This window comes from Arachis hypogaea, chromosome 11 (genome assembly GCF_003086295.3).
Source record: "Arachis hypogaea cultivar Tifrunner chromosome 11, arahy.Tifrunner.gnm2.J5K5, whole genome shotgun sequence".
In the NCBI taxonomy this organism is placed as follows: Eukaryota; Viridiplantae; Streptophyta; class Magnoliopsida; order Fabales; family Fabaceae; genus Arachis; species Arachis hypogaea.
The window spans coordinates 137577126-137596779 of record NC_092046.1 but is presented as its reverse complement, the minus strand read 5'-3'; the positions used below and the strand labels follow the sequence as shown (position 1 = coordinate 137596779).

Genomic DNA, 19654 nt, shown 5'->3' with positions numbered 1-19654 from the left:
AGCTTAAAAGAATCATTAAAGACTTGTTTGGAGAGGTGAATGGAGTGGGAGGAATGAAGGTGGCGGCGGACGAGGGAGGAGAGGAGGGAGTGGCAGGTGAGGAGGTTAGGTTTAATGCGGAGGCGCTTCATCTTGTTGAAGAGCTGAAAGGCGAGGTTGGGGTGGTCGGAGAGGGCGTAGGCAGAGAGGGAGGTGTCGAGGAGTGGCTGCGGGAGACGGAGGCGGCGGAGGAGGAGCTAGTGGAGGGAGTAGCGGGGGTGGTCGGAGGAGATGAAGTTGAGGAGGAGGGAGCGGGCGGAGGAGTAGTGGCGGTGGACGAGGAGGCCGGGGAGGAGGGGCTCAGGGGAGGAGGAGAGAGAAGGGTGGGGAGAGTGGCAGAAGATGTCGAAGAAGGAGAGGAGGGTGGCGGAGTGGGTGCGGTGGAGTTGGGTGGAGGAGAGGACGGCAAGCACCGTGGGGAGGGTAAGATTTTGGATTAAGAGTTTGAGCGCGGAGTGCGGGTCACGGTGGCTTGTGAGGATGGTGATCACCGTTTTCAGCAGCTGAACTTCCGATGAGGCTGCGTCGGTGGTGGTGGTCATTTTTATCGCATTAAGGTTTAGGGTGGTAATCAGCTAAATGGGGAAGGAAAAAAATACAAATGATGTCTGGTTCTAATAACCAAGCAATAAGCGGGAAAAAAAATCATGAGAACTAACCCGACAGATGTTGATGGAGTTGTCCACAGTATTGCATAAAAGCCATGCAGATTCATTGTAGGCAACCCAAACCTGTTATCCTACAAATAAATGAAATAATTAGGATACTCGAATAAGAAATACAGTTTGACATGCTTATTCCCTAATTAAGTAATGAAGAGGGTTTTTTTGAGTTTTTTTTTCCTTAAACATTTTGTCTTTAATCATCTTAAGATCACTTAATGGCATGAATCCAAACAGATCATTTTCAAAACTTCTGACACTAACAATGCTATAGTTCCTGACATGGTTAAAACTTAGGAAGTCTATTAGCCAGAGATCCAATATTAAATTGTGAAGGCAAATTTATTTTATTTTTTTATTTTTAGAAGCTTCACATTTTAATTTGGAGAGGAGGAAAAGGGGGAGGGAGATATAATCTTCTTATTGTATTGAGAATCAGTGAGAAAATCTCGAATAAGACACCCTTTTTCCTCCTAAATCTAATTCCACTCTCACATTTCTCTCCAAAACTCTGAACTATCTTCCAATAAACAGTTCAGGGTATTAATACATTTGAACAAATCTCTCTCTTTTCTGTTCTGTTACAAATTCATACACAATCTGCCGATTAGAGTGCCACCATTAGTCCACAAAGAAGGAAGTTGGCCCTAATTTAGACATCTGGTAAATCCAGTCGTACTGGTGCAACCACAACATCGATGTAGGAATCAGGTAATGTATTTTTTTCAGAGCTCATGACAATCACAGAGAAGACAAATAGGATGATATTCTAAGAATGAGAAAGTTCACGGTAAAATAATTACTTTCGCTCAAATTAGAGGCACCCTAAATCTTACCAAAAGGAGATGCAAGATTTAACGAAAAAATAAAAAATAAAACTTTGACAGACGCGATGTTAAAAATAGAAAAATTAAGTCAGCCATATAGAAGACAGTTAAAATAAAATGATCTGGTCAAACATGAAAAGCGGAATGCAGTATTTTTGTGGCTACACAAAATAAACTCAGACGGATTGACGATTGTATTTATGAACAAATAAGGTGAAATTCAGTACACGGACCATGCTGGGTAGGCAACAGATTGGATAAGAACCAAGGACCTTCTGATCCTTCAAGAAATCCCGCTAAAACAGAATGCACCTTATTCGAAATGGTAGTTTGCCCTTATTATCATTTAAAACAATAAAAAATAAGTGGACTCTGTTCAGATCCCCTAACATGTCTGTTGCACAATGGATTGCAGTGTGAGAATAGATCTATAATTTCTATTAAAGCAACACTCTGTTTGTGCAGATAATAAAGCATATAAAATATCTCTTGAGGACATGAATAACTTTCTCTAACCTTTAACTATGGATACCATCCATAAAAATTACCAGGGAAGAAAATATTGATTACACAGTCACACTTTACAAACGCCACAAAATCTAATATAATGTTGGAAAATTGGATACTTACATGAAATAATGGATCGCCATCACAGCAAAACTACCAATAAAATGGCTTCAACATGATGAACATCGGGAATCAAAATGCCAATTTGAATTTATTGTGTCAATCTGATAAGGAGGCCTTCGATATGCTTTTTTGCCTCTTCAATAGCCCATCCATTAACTTGAAATACGCGGATTTATGCAAACTAACTCCTTTCTGCTCTGATTCTTGAAATAGTTTCATTGCCTCTTTGTATTTCCCTTGAGTACAAAAATTAGTTATCTGTTCTGAGTAATCCATGTCGCCTGAACTAAGTATTTGTGAAGTGTCTTCACTTATCATATTTGGACTTGTCTCTAGGAGTTTTGACATGAATTTCTTTGCTTCCTCAGTTCTCCCAGCATGAGTAAGTGCACTAATGATGGCAGTATAAGTATATCGGTCCGGCCCCAATTTTTTCTTCTCCATCTCAGTCATGAGGTCAAATGCTTCATCAAGTTTCCCTTCTTTTCAAAGGACGGAAATCAACGTGTTGTACGTAACTACATCAACGGGCTTACCTTTAATGATCCATGTATTAAATAAATTAAAGGCCTTCTCGAACATACCATGTTTGCAAAGCCCTCAAAGAAGAATGTTACATGTAATAACATCAGGCTTGAATGAGTTCTCAACCATTCTGTTATAGAACAAGAATGCTTTCTCCAATGCTCCCTCCCAACAGAAACCATGAATAATTATGTTACACATAGCTTCATCGGGTGCCAAACCTTTATCTAAAAGCTCATTCAATTTATCTACAGCCTGATCAGTTTTTAAAGAATGGCACAACCTCCTAATTATAGTATTATAAGTAACAACACTAGGAATGATCCCCTTCTCCTTCATCTCATCCCAAAGCTTCATAGCTTTGTTTGTTTGATCATTTTTAAAGTATCCCATGATTAGAGTTCCGTAGGTTACCTCATCGATAATATAACCACGCTTTGTGGTCTTCACAGTCAACTCGTATGCCTCTTTGAGCAGCTTCTCCACGCACAATTTGTGCACTATAGTGTTCAGAGTAAAAGTATCCATCTTTAAACCTTTCCTCCCCATCTCATCCATCATCTTAAAAGCTTCTCCCAGATTTTCTGCTTTACAATAACCATTGATCATAGTATTATAAGTAAAACAGTCTGGTGAAAACCCACTCTCTACTATCTTTGCCACAATACAGTCGGCTTCTTCGATCTTACCTTCCTTATAGTACCACTTTACCATTATATTGTGAGTCACCGCGTTTGGCTTGACTCCCTTTCCCTTCATTTCCTCAACCAACTTGAATGCCTCCACACTCCCCCACCACTGAAAACACCCGTCAATCAGAGTATTGTAGGTAACCTCATCTGGCATCACCCTCAGACTCTCCAAATCATCCTTAAGGCTAATCGCCTCCTTGACCTTCCCTCGTCGCACAAACCCCTCATGATTGTATTATGAGTCCAAATATCCGGTACCATGTCGTTTGCTCTTATCAACTCGACAACCTCGGCAGCCTCCTTCAACTACCTCAACTTACAATAGCCATGAACCAAGATATTATAGGTGTTCCTATTTGGGAAAATCCTGCTACCTTTCATCTCTAGCAAAACCTCCCTAACCTTACTCAATTGTCCCTTATGCATCAAGAATAGTATTGTAAGTGATATTATCAGGAGAACAAGTAAAACCAATCATTTGGTTCATGAAGCTAAGAGCATTATTAAAATTATTATCAAGACAAGAACTATGGATCAAGATGTTGAAGGTGGTGGTGTTTGGGGTTATACCGAGCTTAAGGGAATCGTTAAAGACTTGTTTGGAGAGGTGAATGGAGTAGGGGGAATGAGGGTGGCGGCGGACGAGGGAGGAGAGGAGGGAGTGGCAGGTGAGGAGGTTGGGTTTAATGCGGAGGCGCTTTATCTTGTTGAAGAGCTGGAAGGCGAGGTCGGGGTGGTCGGAGAGGGCGTAGGCAGAGAGGGAGGTGTCGAGGAGTGGCTGCGGGAGATGGGGGCGGCGGAGAAGGAGATGGAGGAGGGAGTGACGGGGGTGGTCGGAGGAGATGAAGTTGAGGAGGAGGGAGCGGGCGGTGGACGAGGAGGCAGGGAAGGAAGGTGAGGAGGGGCTCAGGCGGGAAGAGAGAGAAGGGTGGGGAGAGTGGCAGAAGATGTGGAAGAAGGAGAAGAGGGTGGCAGAGTGGGTGCGGTGGAGTTGGGTGGAGGAGAGGACGGCAAGCACCGTGGGGAGGGTAAGATTTTGGATTAAAAGTTTGTGCGCGGATTGCGAGTTAGGGTGGCTGGTGAGGATGGTGGTCACCATTTTCAGCAGCTGAACTTCCGATGAGGCTGCGGCGGCTGCGTCGGTGGTGGTGGTCATTTTTATCGTATTAGGGTTTAGGGTGGTAATCAGCTAAACGGGGAAAGAAAAAAAACACAAATGATGTCTGGTTCTAATGAGCAAGCAATAAGCGGGAAAAAAAATCATGAGAACTAACCCGACAGATGTTGATGGAGTTGTCCACAGTATTGCATAAAAGCCATGCAGATTCATTGTAGGCAACCCAAACCTGTTATCCTACAAATAAATGAAATAATTAGGATACTCGAATAAAAAATACACTTTAACATGCTTATTCCCTAATTAAGTAATGAAGGGGGTATTTTTGAGTTTTTTTTCCCTTAGACATTTTGTCTTTAATCATCTTAAGATCACTTAATGGCATGAATGCAAAGAGATTATTTTCAAAACTTCTGACACTAACAATGCTATAGTTTCTGACATGGTTAAAACTTAGGAAGTCTATTAGCTAGAGATCCAATATGTAATTGTGAAGGCAAATTTATCTTATATTTTTATTTTTAGAAGCTTCACATTTTAATTTGGAGAGGAGGAAAAGGGGGAGGGGGATATAATCTTCTTATTGTATTGAGAATCAGTGAGAAAATCTCGAATAAGACACCCTTTTTCCTCCTAAATCTAATTCCACTCTCACATTTCTCTCCAAAACTCTGAACTATCTTCCAATAAATAGTTCAGGGTATTAATACATTTGAACAAATCTCTCTCTTTTCTGTTCTGTTACAAATTCATACACAATCTGCCGATTAGAGTGCCACCATTAGTCCACAAAGAAGGAAGTTGGCCCTAATTTAGACATCTGGTAAATCCAGTCGTACTGGTGCAACCACAACATCGATGTAGGAATCAGGTAATGTATTTTTTTCAGAGCTCATGACAATCACAGAGAAGACAAATAGGATGATATTCTAAGAATGAGAAAGTTCACGGTAAAATAATTACTTTCGCTCAAATTAGAGGCACCCTAAATCTTACCAAAAGGAGATGCAAGATTTAACGAAAAAATAAAAAATAAAACTTTGACAGACGCGATGTTAAAAATAGAAAAATTAAGTCAGCCATATAGAAGACAGTTAAAATAAAATGATCTGGTCAAACATGAAAAGCGGAATGCAGTATTTTTGTGGCTACACAAAATAAACTCAGACGGATTGACGATTGTATTTATGAACAAATAAGGTGAAATTCAGTACACGGACCATGCTGGGTAGGCAACAGATTGGATAAGAACCAAGGACCTTCTGATCCTTCAAGAAATCCCGCTAAAACAGAATGCACCTTATTCGAAATGGTAGTTTGCCCTTATTATCATTTAAAACAATAAAAAATAAGTGGACTCTGTTCAGATCCCCTAACATGTCTGTTGCACAATGGATTGCAGTGTGAGAATAGATCTATAATTTCTATTAAAGCAACACTCTGTTTGTGCAGATAATAAAGCATATAAAATATCTCTTGAGGACATGAATAACTTTCTCTAACCTTTAACTATGGATACCATCCATAAAAATTACCAGGGAAGAAAATATTGATTACACAGTCACACTTTACAAACGCCACAAAATCTAATATAATGTTGGAAAATTGGATACTTACATGAAATAATGGATCGCCATCACAGCAAAACTACCAATAAAATGGCTTCAACATGATGAACATCGGGAATCAAAATGCCAATTTGAATTTATTGTGTCAATCTGATAAGGAGGCCTTCGATATGCTTTTTTGCCTCTTCAATAGCCCATCCATTAATTTGAAATACGCGGATTTATGCAAACTAACTCCTTTCTGCTCTGATTCTTGAAATAGTTTCATTGCCTCTTTGTATTTCCCTTGAGTACAAAAATTAGTTATCTGTTCTGAGTAATCCATGTCGCCTGAACTAAGTATTTGTGAAGTGTCTTCACTTATCATATTTGGACTTGTCTCTAGGAGTTTTGACATGAATTTCTTTGCTTCCTCAGTTCTCCCAGCATGAGTAAGTGCACTAATGATGGCAGTATAAGTATATCGGTCCGGCCCCAATTTTTTCTTCTCCATCTCAGTCATGAGGTCAAATGCTTCATCAAGTTTCCCTTCTTTTCAAAGGACGGAAATCAACGTGTTGTACGTAACTACATCAACGGGCTTACCTTTAATGATCCATGTATTAAATAAATTAAAGGCCTTCTCGAACATACCATGTTTGCAAAGCCCTCAAAGAAGAATGTTACATGTAATAACATCAGGCTTGAATGAGTTCTCAACCATTCTGTTATAGAACAAGAATGCTTTCTCCAATGCTCCCTCCCAACAGAAACCATGAATAATTATGTTACACATAGCTTCATCGGGTGCCAAACCTTTATCTAAAAGCTCATTCAATTTATCTACAGCCTGATCAGTTTTTAAAGAATGGCACAACCTCCTAATTATAGTATTATAAGTAACAACACTAGGAATGATCCCCTTCTCCTTCATCTCATCCCAAAGCTTCATAGCTTTGTTTGTTTGATCATTTTTAAAGTATCCCATGATTAGAGTTCCGTAGGTTACCTCATCGATAATATAACCACGCTTTGTGGTCTTCACAGTCAACTCGTATGCCTCTTTGAGCAGCTTCTCCACGCACAATTTGTGCACTATAGTGTTCAGAGTAAAAGTATCCATCTTTAAACCTTTCCTCCCCATCTCATCCATCATCTTAAAAGCTTCTCCCAGATTTTCTGCTTTACAATAACCATTGATCATAGTATTATAAGTAAAACAGTCTGGTGAAAACCCACTCTCTACTATCTTTGCCACAATACAGTCGGCTTCTTCGATCTTACCTTCCTTATAGTACCACTTTACCATTATATTGTGAGTCACCGCGTTTGGCTTGACTCCCTTTCCCTTCATTTCCTCAACCAACTTGAATGCCTCCACACTCCCCCACCACTGAAAACACCCGTCAATCAGAGTATTGTAGGTAACCTCATCTGGCATCACCCTCAGACTCTCCAAATCATCCTTAAGGCTAATCGCCTCCTTGACCTTCCCTCGTCGCACAAACCCCTCATGATTGTATTATGAGTCCAAATATCCGGTACCATGTCGTTTGCTCTTATCAACTCGACAACCTCGGCAGCCTCCTTCAACTACCTCAACTTACAATAGCCATGAACCAAGATATTATAGGTGTTCCTATTTGGGAAAATCCTGCTACCTTTCATCTCTAGCAAAACCTCCCTAACCTTACTCAATTGGCCCTTATGCATCAAGAATAGTATTGTAAGTGATATTATCAGGAGAACAAGTAAAACCAATCATTTGGTTCATGAAGCTAAGAGCATTATTAAAATTATTATCAAGACAAGAACTATGGATCAAGATGTTGAAGGTGGTGGTGTTTGGGGTTATACCGAGCTTAAGGGAATCGTTAAAGACTTGTTTGGAGAGGTGAATGGAGTAGGGGGAATGAGGGTGGCGGCGGACGAGGGAGGAGAGGAGGGAGTGGCAGGTGAGGAGGTTGGGTTTAATGCGGAGGCGCTTCATCTTGTTGAAGAGCTGGAAGGCGAGGTCGGGGTGGTCGGAGAGGGCGTAGGCAGAGAGGGAGGTGTCGAGGAGTGGCTGCGGGAGATGGGGGCGGCGGAGAAGGAGATGGAGGAGGGAGTGACGGGGGTGGTCGGAGGAGATGAAGTTGAGGAGGAGGGAGCGGGCGGTGGACGAGGAGGCAGGGAAGGAAGGTGAGGAGGGGCTCAGGCGGGAAGAGAGAGAAGGGTGGGGAGAGTGGCAGAAGATGTGGAAGAAGGAGAAGAGGGTGGCAGAGTGGGTGCGGTGGAGTTGGGTGGAGGAGAGGACGGCAAGCACCGTGGGGAGGGTAAGATTTTGGATTAAAAGTTTGTGCGCGGATTGCGAGTTAGGGTGGCTGGTGAGGATGGTGGTCACCATTTTCAGCAGCTGAACTTCCGATGAGGCTGCGGCGGCTGCGTCGGTGGTGGTGGTCATTTTTATCGTATTAGGGTTTAGGGTGGTAATCAGCTAAACGGGGAAGGAAAAAAACACAAATGATGTCTGGTTCTAATGAGCAAGCAATAAGCGGGAAAAAAAATCATGAGAACTAACCCGACAGATGTTGATGGAGTTGTCCACAGTATTGCATAAAAGCCATGCAGATTCATTGTAGGCAACCCAAACCTGTTATCCTACAAATAAATGAAATAATTAGGATACTCGAATAAAAAATACACTTTAACATGCTTATTCCCTAATTAAGTAATGAAGGGGGTATTTTTGAGTTTTTTTTCCCTTAGACATTTTGTCTTTAATCATCTTAAGATCACTTAATGGCATGAATCCATACAGATCATTTTCAAAACTTCTGACACTAACAATGCTATAGTTCCTGACATGGTTAAAACTTAGGAAGTCTATTAGCCAGAGATCCAATATTAAATTGTGAAGGCAAATTTATTTTATTTTTTTATTTTTAGAAGCTTCACATTTTAATTTGGAGAGGAGGAAAAGGGGGAGGGGGATATAATCTTCTTATTGTATTGAGAATCAGTGAGAAAATCTCGAATAAGACACCCATTTTCCTCCTAAATCTAATTCCACTCTCACATTTCTCTCCAAAACTCTGAACTATCTTCCAATAAACAGTTCAGGGTATTAATACATTTGAACAAATCTCTCTCTTTTCTGTTCTGTTACAAATTCATACACAATCTGCCGATTAGAGTGCCACCATTAGTCCACAAAGAAGGAAGTTGGCCCTAATTTAGACATCTGGTAAATCCAGTCGTACTGGTGCAACCACAATATCGATGTAGGAATCAAGTAGTGTATTTTTTTCAGAGCTCATGACAATCACAGAGAAGACAAATAGGATGATATTCTAGGAATGAGAAATTTCATGGTAAAATAATTACTTTCGGTCAAATTAGAGGCACCTTAAATCTTACCACAAGGAGAAGCAAGATTTAACGAAAAAACAAAAAGTAAAACTTTGACAGACGCGATGTTAAAAATAGAAAAATTAAGTCAGCCATATATAAGACAGCTAAAATAAAATGATCCAGTCAAACATGAAAAGCGGAATGCAGTATTTTTATGGCTACACAAAATAAAATCAGACGGACTAACGATTGTATTTATGAAAAAACAAGGTGAATTTCAATACACGGACCATGCTGGGTAGGCAACAGATTGGATAAGAACCAAGGACCTTCTAATCCTTCAAGAAATCTCGCTAAAACAGAATGCACCTTATTCCAAATGGTTGTTTGCTCTTATTATCATTTAAAACAATAAAAAACAACTGGACTCTGTTCAGATCCCCTAACATGTCTGTTGCACAAAGGATTGCAGTGTGAGAATAGATCTATAATTTCTATTAAAGCAACACTCTATTTGTGCAGATAATAAAGCATATAAAACATCTCTTGAGGACATGAATAACTTTCTCTAACCTTTAACTATGGATACCATCCATAATAATTAACAGGGAAGAAAATATTGATTACACAGTCACAGTTTACAAACGCCACAAAATCTAATATAATGTTGGAAAAATGGATACTTACATGAAATAATGGATCGTCATCACAGCAAAACCACCAATAAAATGGGTTCAACATGATGAACATCAGGAATCTAAATGCTAGTTTGAATTTATTGTGTCAATCTATGCCAGGGCATCTTGGCTAGTTTTACTAGCCATTTTTTGTATGCTTTAGGTTGGTCTCATGCATTTTCTTAGGAAATAAGCCAGTATTTGGTTTAAAATGCATTCACTCCATGATTCAAGCAAACATTGTGAATTTTGAATGATTTCATGAGAATTATGGATGAATTGAATGATAAAATGGATGATGCATGATCCCATGATTAAGAGCAAGACTTTGATGCACTTTGTTTGATTAATTTCAGGTAACAAGAAGCAGAGAAGAGCCACGTTAGTGGCTACGTTAGTGCCACTAATGTGGCCATTAACGTTGAAGAAAAGAGAAGCCCCAATGTTAATGAGAACGTTAATGGCATTAACTTTGAAGAAGAAGAGCATGGAACGTTAGTGGTAAAAGTAAACACCACTAACGTTAGCGAAGGGCAAGAAGACCCACATTAGCTTCCACGTTAGTTACATTAACGTGGGAACTAACGTGGAAGGAAAGAAAAACGCCAACGTTAGTGGAAAAAGTGAACGCCAATAACGTTTGCGAAGCCAAGAAGACCCACGTTAGCTTCCACGTTAGTTACATTAACGTGGGAACTAACGTGGAAGGAAAGGGAAACGCCAACGTTAGTGAAAAAGGTGAACGCCACTAACGTTTGTGAAGCAAAGGAAGACCCACGTTAGTGGCCACGTTAGTTACACTAATGTGGACACTAACGTGGGCAAAAGTCCCATCTGGCAGCCCGACCATGCCATCTTCAAACAAGAATAACTTGAGCCACAAAGCTCCAAATGAGGTGATTCCAATGGCATTGGAAAGTAGGATTCCAGATCTTGCCAGGCATATATGGCACTACATGGTGGACACTAAATTTGAGGGAGAAATCCCGCCCCGAAAATGCAAAGATGAACATGGTATCAACCTGTAGTAAGGCCAGCTGACCTCTTCACCTTCCAAGAAGTGTAACTCGAGCTGTAAAGCTCGAAATGATGCGCTTTTAAAGGCGTTGGAAAGTAGACATCCAGGGCTTTCCAACAATATATAATAGTATGGGGTAAACATTAATTTTGAGCTCCAAAACCTGGCAATATTAAGCCCCTGATCGCTAACGTTATTGTGACTCGCTTTTTCTAGTAACGCTAGCGACTATGCCAACGACCCTGTCCCCTTCAAAGGAGCATAACTTGAGTTACAGAGATTCAATTAAGGTAATTCTAGTTGCTTTAGAAAGCTGACATTCAGAGCTTTCCAACGATATATAATACTTTATAGTGGGCATGAAATTGGAGTACAAACAAGAGGCATCTTTTAAGCCCCAAAAGCACCAACTGGGTAGCAAGTGTGACGTTAGCCACACTAACTTCAGCACTAACGCCACACTTGTAGCATTAGTGTGGCTAACGGAAGCAATAAAGCCAAGTCACCCTGGACCTCAATTTGATTCACTTCTCTTTCAAGGACCACCCAACCTCAAGGAAGCAAGCCCACAAGTGTTAACCAATTAAGGCCACAAGAAGCATCTAGAATAGAAATTTTCATTTAATTGTAATTTGCTTTTAATTTCATTTCATTTTGTACTTTAGGAGAGCCTATATAAAGGCCTTAGTTTTTACATTCAAGATTCACTGAATCCGGGGGGATTGAAGAAGGGTCTTCGGACTCCCTCCCCTCACACACTTTTCCTTCTCTTTCTTTTCTTTGTACTTTTCATTTATGAATTTTGAAGTTTTAATTTTAGTTTTAATCTTCATCTTTACTTTTCTGCACTTTTTTTCTTTTCTATTTTGGTAGAGCAATGATCAACTAACTCTTTTCATTGGGTTAGAGAGCTCTATTGTGATTCAATGGATCAATTGTAGTTCTTATTCTTCTTCTTCTTTCTTTTCTCTTGATTTTACTAGAGAGCTTTCGATCTTCATCCAATTGGGTAATTGTCTCGGAAGAGAAATTGCTCATACTTGGATTTCCTCTGAACCTTGGAAGAAGAATGAGGAAATCATGCTAGAAATGCTCTCTCACATTGGATTAGGTTCGGGGTTGGATGGATATTGTGACATTTAATCCTACCAATACTTTGATCTATGAATGTGTGTGGTATAATCAGTGACCAAACTTCATCTCTTCTCATGAGAAATTAAATCAAGGAATTGGGAAATTGTTCAAGCTTAGAGAGATTGGATTGCCAAGGAATTGGGATCCAATCACTTAAGATTGCCAAGGAGATCAATGAATGCAATGATTGAGGAAGAGATGAGAATAAACTTGATCCAGAGGATTGCAATATCTCTTGATCCCAATATTCATTTTCTTTTTAGTTCTTACATTTACTTTTCTTGCCATTTTACTTTTCTACACTTTATTGCTTTCTTTACTTTTATGCCATTTATATTTCCTTGTTACTTATCACTCCAATATGATCCGTCTAACTAGGATAATCAATTTACTATTGATTGCTTAATCCGTTAATCCCTGTGGATACGATCCCACTCCATTGTGGGTTATTACTTGACGACAATTCGGTATACTTGCCGAGGAAAATTTGTTGAGAGACAAGTTTCCGTGCATCATCAATCTGATAAGGAGGCCTTCGATATGCTTTTTCGCCTCTTCAATAGCCCATCCATTAACTTGAAACACGCAGATTTATGCAAACTAACTCCTTTCTGCTCTGATTCTTGAAATAGTTTCATTGCCTCTTTGTACTTCCCTTGAGTACAAAAATTAGTTACCTGTTCTGAGTAATCCATGTCGCCTGAAATAAGTATTTGTGAAGTGTCTTCACTTATCATATTTGGACTTGTCTCTAGGAGTTTTGACATGAATTTCTTTGCTTCCTCAGTTCTCCCAGCATGAGTAAGTGCACCAATGATGGCAATATAAGTATATCGGTCCGGCCCCAATTTTTTCTTCTCCATCTCAGTCATGAGGTCAAATGCTTCATCAAGTTTCCCTTCTTTGCAAAGGACAGGAATCAACGTGTTGTACGTAACTGCATCAACGGGCTTACCTTTGATGATCCATGTGTTAAATAAATTAAAGGCCTTCTCGAACATACCATGTTTGCAAAGCCGTCAAAGAAGAATGTTACATGTAATAACATCAGGCTTGAATGAGTTCTCAACCATTCTGTTATAGAACAAGAATGCTTTCTCCAATGCTCCCTCCCAACAGAAACCATGAATAATTATGTTACACGTAGCTTCATCGGGGCCAAACCTTTATCCAAAAGCTCATTCAATTTATCTACAGTCTGATCAGTTTTTAAAGAATGGCACAACCCCCCAATTATAGTATTGTAAGTGACAACACTAGAAATGATCCCCTTCTTCTTCATCTCATCCCAAAGCTTCAGAGCTTTGTTTGTTTGATCATTTTTAAAGTATCCCATGATTAGAGTTCCATAGGTTACCTCATCGAGAATATAACCTCACTTTGTGGTCTTCACAGTCAACTCGTATGCCTCTTTGAGCAGCTTCTCCACGCACAATTTGTGCACTATAGTGTTCAGAGTCAAAGTATCCATCTTTAAACCTTTCCTCCCCATTTCATCCATCATCTTAAAAGCTTCTCCCAGATTTCCTGCTTTACAATAACCATTGATCATAGTATTATAAGTAAAACAGTCCGGTGAAAACCCACTCTCTACCATCTTTGCCACGACACAGCTGACTTCATCGATCTTACCTTCCTTACAGTACCACTTCACCATTATATTGTGAGTCACCGCGTTTGGCTTGACTCCCTTTCCCTTCATTTCCTCAACCAACTTAAATGCCTCCACACTCCCCCCCCCGCCCCCGCGCCCCCACTGAAAACACCCGTCAATCAGAGTATTGTAGGTAACCTCATCCGGCATCACCCTCAGGCTCTCCATATCATCCCTAAGCCTAATCGCCACCTTAACCTTTCCCTCGTTGCACAAACTCCTCATGATTGTATTATAAGTCCAAATATCTGGTACCATGTCGTTTGCTCTCATCAACTCGACAACCTCGGCAGCCTCCTTCAACCACCTCAACTTACAATAGCCATGAACCAAGATATTATAGGTGTTCCTATTTGGGGAAACCCCGCTACCTTTCATCTCTAGCAAAACCTCCCTAACCTTACTCAATTGGCCCTTATGCATCAAGAATAGTATTGTAAGTGATATTATTAGGAGAACAAGTAAAATCAGTCATTTGGTTCATGAAGCTAAGAGCATTATTAAAATTATTATCAAGACAAGAACCATGGATCAAGATGTTGAAGGCGGTGGTGTTTGGGGTTATACCGAGCTTAAGGGAATCGTTAAAGACTTGTTTGGAAAGGTGAATAGTGTGGGAGGAATGAGGGTGGCGGCGGACGAGGGAGGAGATGAGGGAGTGGCAGGTGAGGAGGTTGGGTTTAATGCGGAGGCGCTTCATCTTGTTGAAGAGCTGGAAGGCGAGGTCGGGGTGGTCGGAGAGGGCATAGGCAGAGAGGGAGGTGTCGAGGAGTGGTTGCGGGAGACGGGGGCGGCGGAGGAGGAGCTGGTGGAGGGAGTGGCGGGGGTGGTCGGAGGAGATGAAGTTGAGGAGGAGGGAGTGGGCGGAGGAGTAGCGGCGGTGGACGAGGAAGCTGGGGAGGAGGGCGAGGAGGGGCTCAGGGGGGAGGAGAGAGAAGGGTGGGGAGAGTGGCGGAAGATGTGGAAGAAGGAGAGGAGGGTGGCCGAGTGGGTGCGGTGGAGTTGGGTGGAGGAGAGGACGGAAAGCACCGTGGGGTGGGTGAGATTTTGTATTAAGAGTTTGAGCGCGGAGTGGGGGTCAGGGTGGCTGGTGAGGATGGTGGTCACCGTTTTCAGCAGCTGAGCTTCTGATGAGGCTGCGGCAGCTGCGTCGGTGGTGGTGGTCATTTTTATCGCATTAGGGTTTAGGGTGGTAATCAGCTAAATGGGGAAAGAAAAAAAACACAAATGATGTCTGGTTCTAATGACCAAGCAATAAGCGGGAAAAAAAATCATGAGAACTAACCCGACAGATGTTGATGGAGTTGTCCACAGTATTGCATAAAAGCCATGCAGATTCATTGTAGGCAACCCAAACCTGTTATCCTACAAATAAATGAAATAATTAGGATACTCGAATAAAAAATACACTTTAACATGCTTATTCCCTAATTAAGTAACGAAGGGGGTATTTTTGAGTTTTTTTCCCTTAGACATTTTGTCTTTAATCATCTTAAGATCACTTAATGGCATGAATGCAAACAGATTATTTTCAAAACTTCTGACACTAACAATGCTATAGTTTCTGACATGGTTAAAACTTAGGAAGTCTATTAGCTAGAGATCCAATATGTAATTGTGAAGGCAAATTTATCTTATATTTTTATTTTTAGAAGCTTCACATTTTAATTTGGAGCGGAGGAAAAGGGGAAGGGGGATATAATCTTCTTATTGTATTGAGAATCAGTGAAAAAGTCTCGAATAAGACACCCTTTTTCCTCCTAAATCTAAATCTACTATCACATTTCTCTCCAAAACTCTAAACTGTCTTCCAATAAACAGTTCAGGGTATTAATACATTTGAACAAATCTCTCTCTTTTCTATTCTGTTACAAATTTATACACAATCTGCCGATTAGAGTGCTACATTAGTCCACAAAGAAGGAAGTTGGCCCTAATTTAGACATCTAGTAAATCCTGTCGTACTGGTGCAACCACAACATTGATATAGGAATCAAATAGTGTATTTTTTTCAGAGCTCATGACAATCACAGAGAAGACAAATAGGATGATATTCTAAGAATGAGAAAGTTCACAGTAAAAGAATTAATTTCGCTCAAATTAGAGGCACCCTAAATCCTACCACAAGGAGAAGCAAGATTTAATGAAAAAACAAAAAGTAAAACTTTTGATAGACGCGATGTTAAAAATAGAAAAATTAATTCAACCATATAGAAGACAGCTAAAATAAAATGATCCAGTCAAACATGAAAAGCAGAATACAGTATTTTTGTGGCTACACAAAATAAAATCAGACAGAGTGACGATTGTATTTATGAACAAACAAGGTGAAATTCAGTACACAAACCATGCTGGGTAGGCAACAGATTGGATAAGAACCTAGGACCTTCTGATCCTTCAAGAAACCCTGCTAAAACAGAACGCACCTTATTCCCAATGGTAGTTTGCTATTATTATCATTTAAAACATTAAAAAACAAGTGGACTCTATTCAGACCCCTAACATGTCTGTTGCATAATGGATTGCAGTGTGAGAATAGATCTATAATTTCTATTAAAGCGACACACTGTTCGTGCAGATAATAAAGCATATAAAACATCTCTTGAGGACATGAATAACTTTCTCTAACCTTTAACTATGGATACCATCCATAATAATTACCAGGGAAAAAAATATTGATTACACAGTCACAGTTTACAAACGCCATAAAATCTAATATAATATTGGAAAATTGGATACATACATGAAATAATGGATCGTCATCACAGCAAAACCACCAATAAAATGGGTTCAACATCATGAATATCAGGAATCCAAATGCCAATTTGAATTTATTGTATCAATCTGATAAGGACTCCTTCGATATGCTTTTTCGTCTCTTCAATAGCACATCCATTAACATGAAATACGCAGATATATTCAAACTAACTCCTTTCTGCTCTGATTCTTGAAATAGTTTCATTGCCTCTTTGTACTTCCCTTGAGTACAAAAATTACTTATCTGTTCTGAGTAATCCATGTCGCCTGAACCAAGCATTTGTGAAGTGTCTTCACTTATCATATTTGGACATGACTCTAGGAGTTTTGACATGAATTTGTTTGCTTCCTCAGTTCTCCCAGCATGAGTAAGTGCACCAACGATGGCAGTATAAGTATATCGGTCCCGCTCCAATTTTTTCTTCTCCATCTCAATTATGAGGTCAAATGCTTCATCAAGTTTTCCTTCTTTGCAAAGGACGGAAATCAACGTGTTGTACGTAACTGCATCAACGGGCTTACATTTGATGATCCATGTGTTAAATAAATTAAAGGCCTTCTCGAACATACCATGTTTGCAAAGCCCTCGAAGAAGAATGTTACATGTAATAACATCAGACTTGAATGAGTTCTCAACCATTCTATTATAGAACAAGAATGAATTCTCCACTGCTCCCTCCCAGCAGAAACCATGAATAATTATGTTACACGTAGCTTCATCAGGGGCCAAACCTTTATCTAAAAGCTCATTCAATTTATCTACAGCCTGATCAGTTTTTAAAAAATGTAACAACCCCCCAATTATAGTATTATACGTGACAACACTAGGAATGATCCCCTTCTCCTTCATCTCATCCCAAAGCTTCAGAGCTTTGTTTGTTTGATCATTTTTAAAGTATCCCATGATTAGAGTTCCATAGGTTACCTCATCGAGAATATAACCTCGCTTTGCGGCCTTCACAGTCAACTCGTATGCCTCTTTGAGCAGCTTCTCCACGCACAATTTGTGCACTATAGTGTTCACAGTAAAAGTATCCATCTTTATACCTTTCCTCCCCATTTCATCCTTCATCATAAAAGCTTCTCCCAGATTTCCTGCTTTACAATAACCATTGATCATAGTATTATAAGTAAAACAGTCCGGTAAAAACCCACTCTCTACCATCTTTGCCACGACATAGCCGGCTTCATCCATCTTACCTTCCTTACAGTACCACTTCACCATTATATTGTGAGTCACCGCGTTCGGCTTGACTCTCTTTCCCTTCATTTTCTCAACCAACTTGAATGCCTCCACACTCCCCCGCCACTGAAAACACCCGTCAATCAGAGTATTGTAGGTAACCTCATCCGGCATCACCCTCAGGCTCTCCATATCATCCCTAAGGCTAATCGCCTCCTTGACCTTCCCCTCTTCGCACAAACCCCTCATGATTGTAGTATAAGTCCAAATATCCGGTACCATGTCGTTTGCTTTAATCAACTCGACAACCTCGGCAGCCTCCTTCAACCACCTCAACTTACAATAGCCATGAACCAAGATATTATAGGTGTTCCTATTTGGGGAAACCCCGTTATCTTTCATCTCTAGCAAAATCTCCCTAACCTTACTCAATTGGCCCTTATGCATCAAGAATAGTATTGTAAGTGATATTATCAGGAGAACAAGCAAAATCAGTCATTTGGTTTATGAAGCTAAGAGCATCATTAAAATTATTATCAAGACAAGAACCATGGATCAAGATGTTGAAGGTGGTGGTGTTTGGGGTTATACCGAGCTTAAGGGAATCGTTAAAGACTTGTTTGGAGAGGTGAATGGAGTGGGAGGAATGAGGGTGGCAGCAGACGAGGGAGGAGAGGAGGGAGTGGCAGGTGAGGAGGTTGGGTTTAATACGGAGGCGCTTCCTCCTGTTGAAGAGCCGGAAGGCGATATCGGGGTGGTCGGAGAGGGCATAGGCGGAGAGGGAGGTGTTGAGGAGTGGCTGCGGGAGACGGGGGCGGCGGAGGGAGTGGCAGAGGTGGTCGGAGGAGATGAAGTTGAGGAGGAGGGAGCGGGCGGAGGAGTAGCGGAGGTGGACGAGGAGGCCTGGGAGGAAGGCGAGGAGGGGCTCCGGGGAGGAAGAGAGAGAAGGGTGGGGAGAGTGGCGGAGGATGTGGAAGAAGGAGAGGGGGGTGGCGGAGTGGGTGCGGTGGAGTTGGGTGGAGGAGAGGACGGAAAGCACCGTGGGGAGGGCGAAATTTTGGATTAAGGGTTTGAGCGCGGAGTGGGGTCAGGGTGGCTGGTGAGGATGGTGGTCACCGTTTTCAGCAACTGAGCTTCCGATGAGGCTGCGGCGGCTGCTGCGTCGGTGGTGGTCATTTTTATCGCATTAGGATTTAGGGTGGTAATCAGCTAAACGGGGAAGGAGCTGCTTCCCTTATTTTATTTATTCAATTTAATTATTTTTTATTTTATTACTTTATATCTTAAATAAATATAGTGTAATTTACCATCTACATTTTATCAAGATTTAATTATTCAATCAATTGTTCACCCAAAAAAATTATTAAATTAATTTATAATTTCTATTTAATTAGGCATTAATTTTTTAGCTTAATTTTGATATAAAATTGTCTCGTCATGTTTGTTATTATTTCTTAAATAATCATGCCAGTAATATAATATAAAATATGATTATTTTTGTTAACGTAATATTACATAATTAAATATATCATATATATGTCAAACTATTTTATACTAATAATATATTAAAATTATTTTATTTTCATGTTAAATTTTAATAAAAGATTAGCAGTAATATTCCAACTCAAATTTCAAATATTATTTAGTTGGACAACCTAGTATTCTAACAAATTTTAGTTGTCAAATTAATTTTTAACATTTTATTTTGTTATATATATTAATTTCAAATCAAATTTTGATAAAATGATAAATAAATCCATCTTTATTATTATTCTTATTTAATAAACACATAAAATTCTAAAATTTTAAAATTTATTTTTAGAGTAAAATTTTATATAGATCTTTGAGATTCAAATCAT

At 40.0% G+C, this 19654-nt stretch overlaps 4 pseudogenes; all 4 read right to left on the bottom strand.

Moving 5' to 3' along the window:
- Positions 1-2254: 2254 nt before the first annotated feature.
- LOC112721944 (uncharacterized) lies at positions 2255-3040 on the bottom strand (annotated as a pseudogene).
- Positions 3041-6205: 3165 nt separating this feature from the next.
- LOC112721943 (uncharacterized) lies at positions 6206-6991 on the bottom strand (annotated as a pseudogene).
- A 5725-nt stretch (positions 6992-12716) lies between these two features.
- On the bottom strand, positions 12717-13537 carry LOC112721942 (uncharacterized; annotated as a pseudogene).
- A 39-nt stretch (positions 13538-13576) lies between these two features.
- LOC140176233 (uncharacterized) lies at positions 13577-14330 on the bottom strand (annotated as a pseudogene).
- Positions 14331-19654: the final 5324 nt, after the last annotated feature.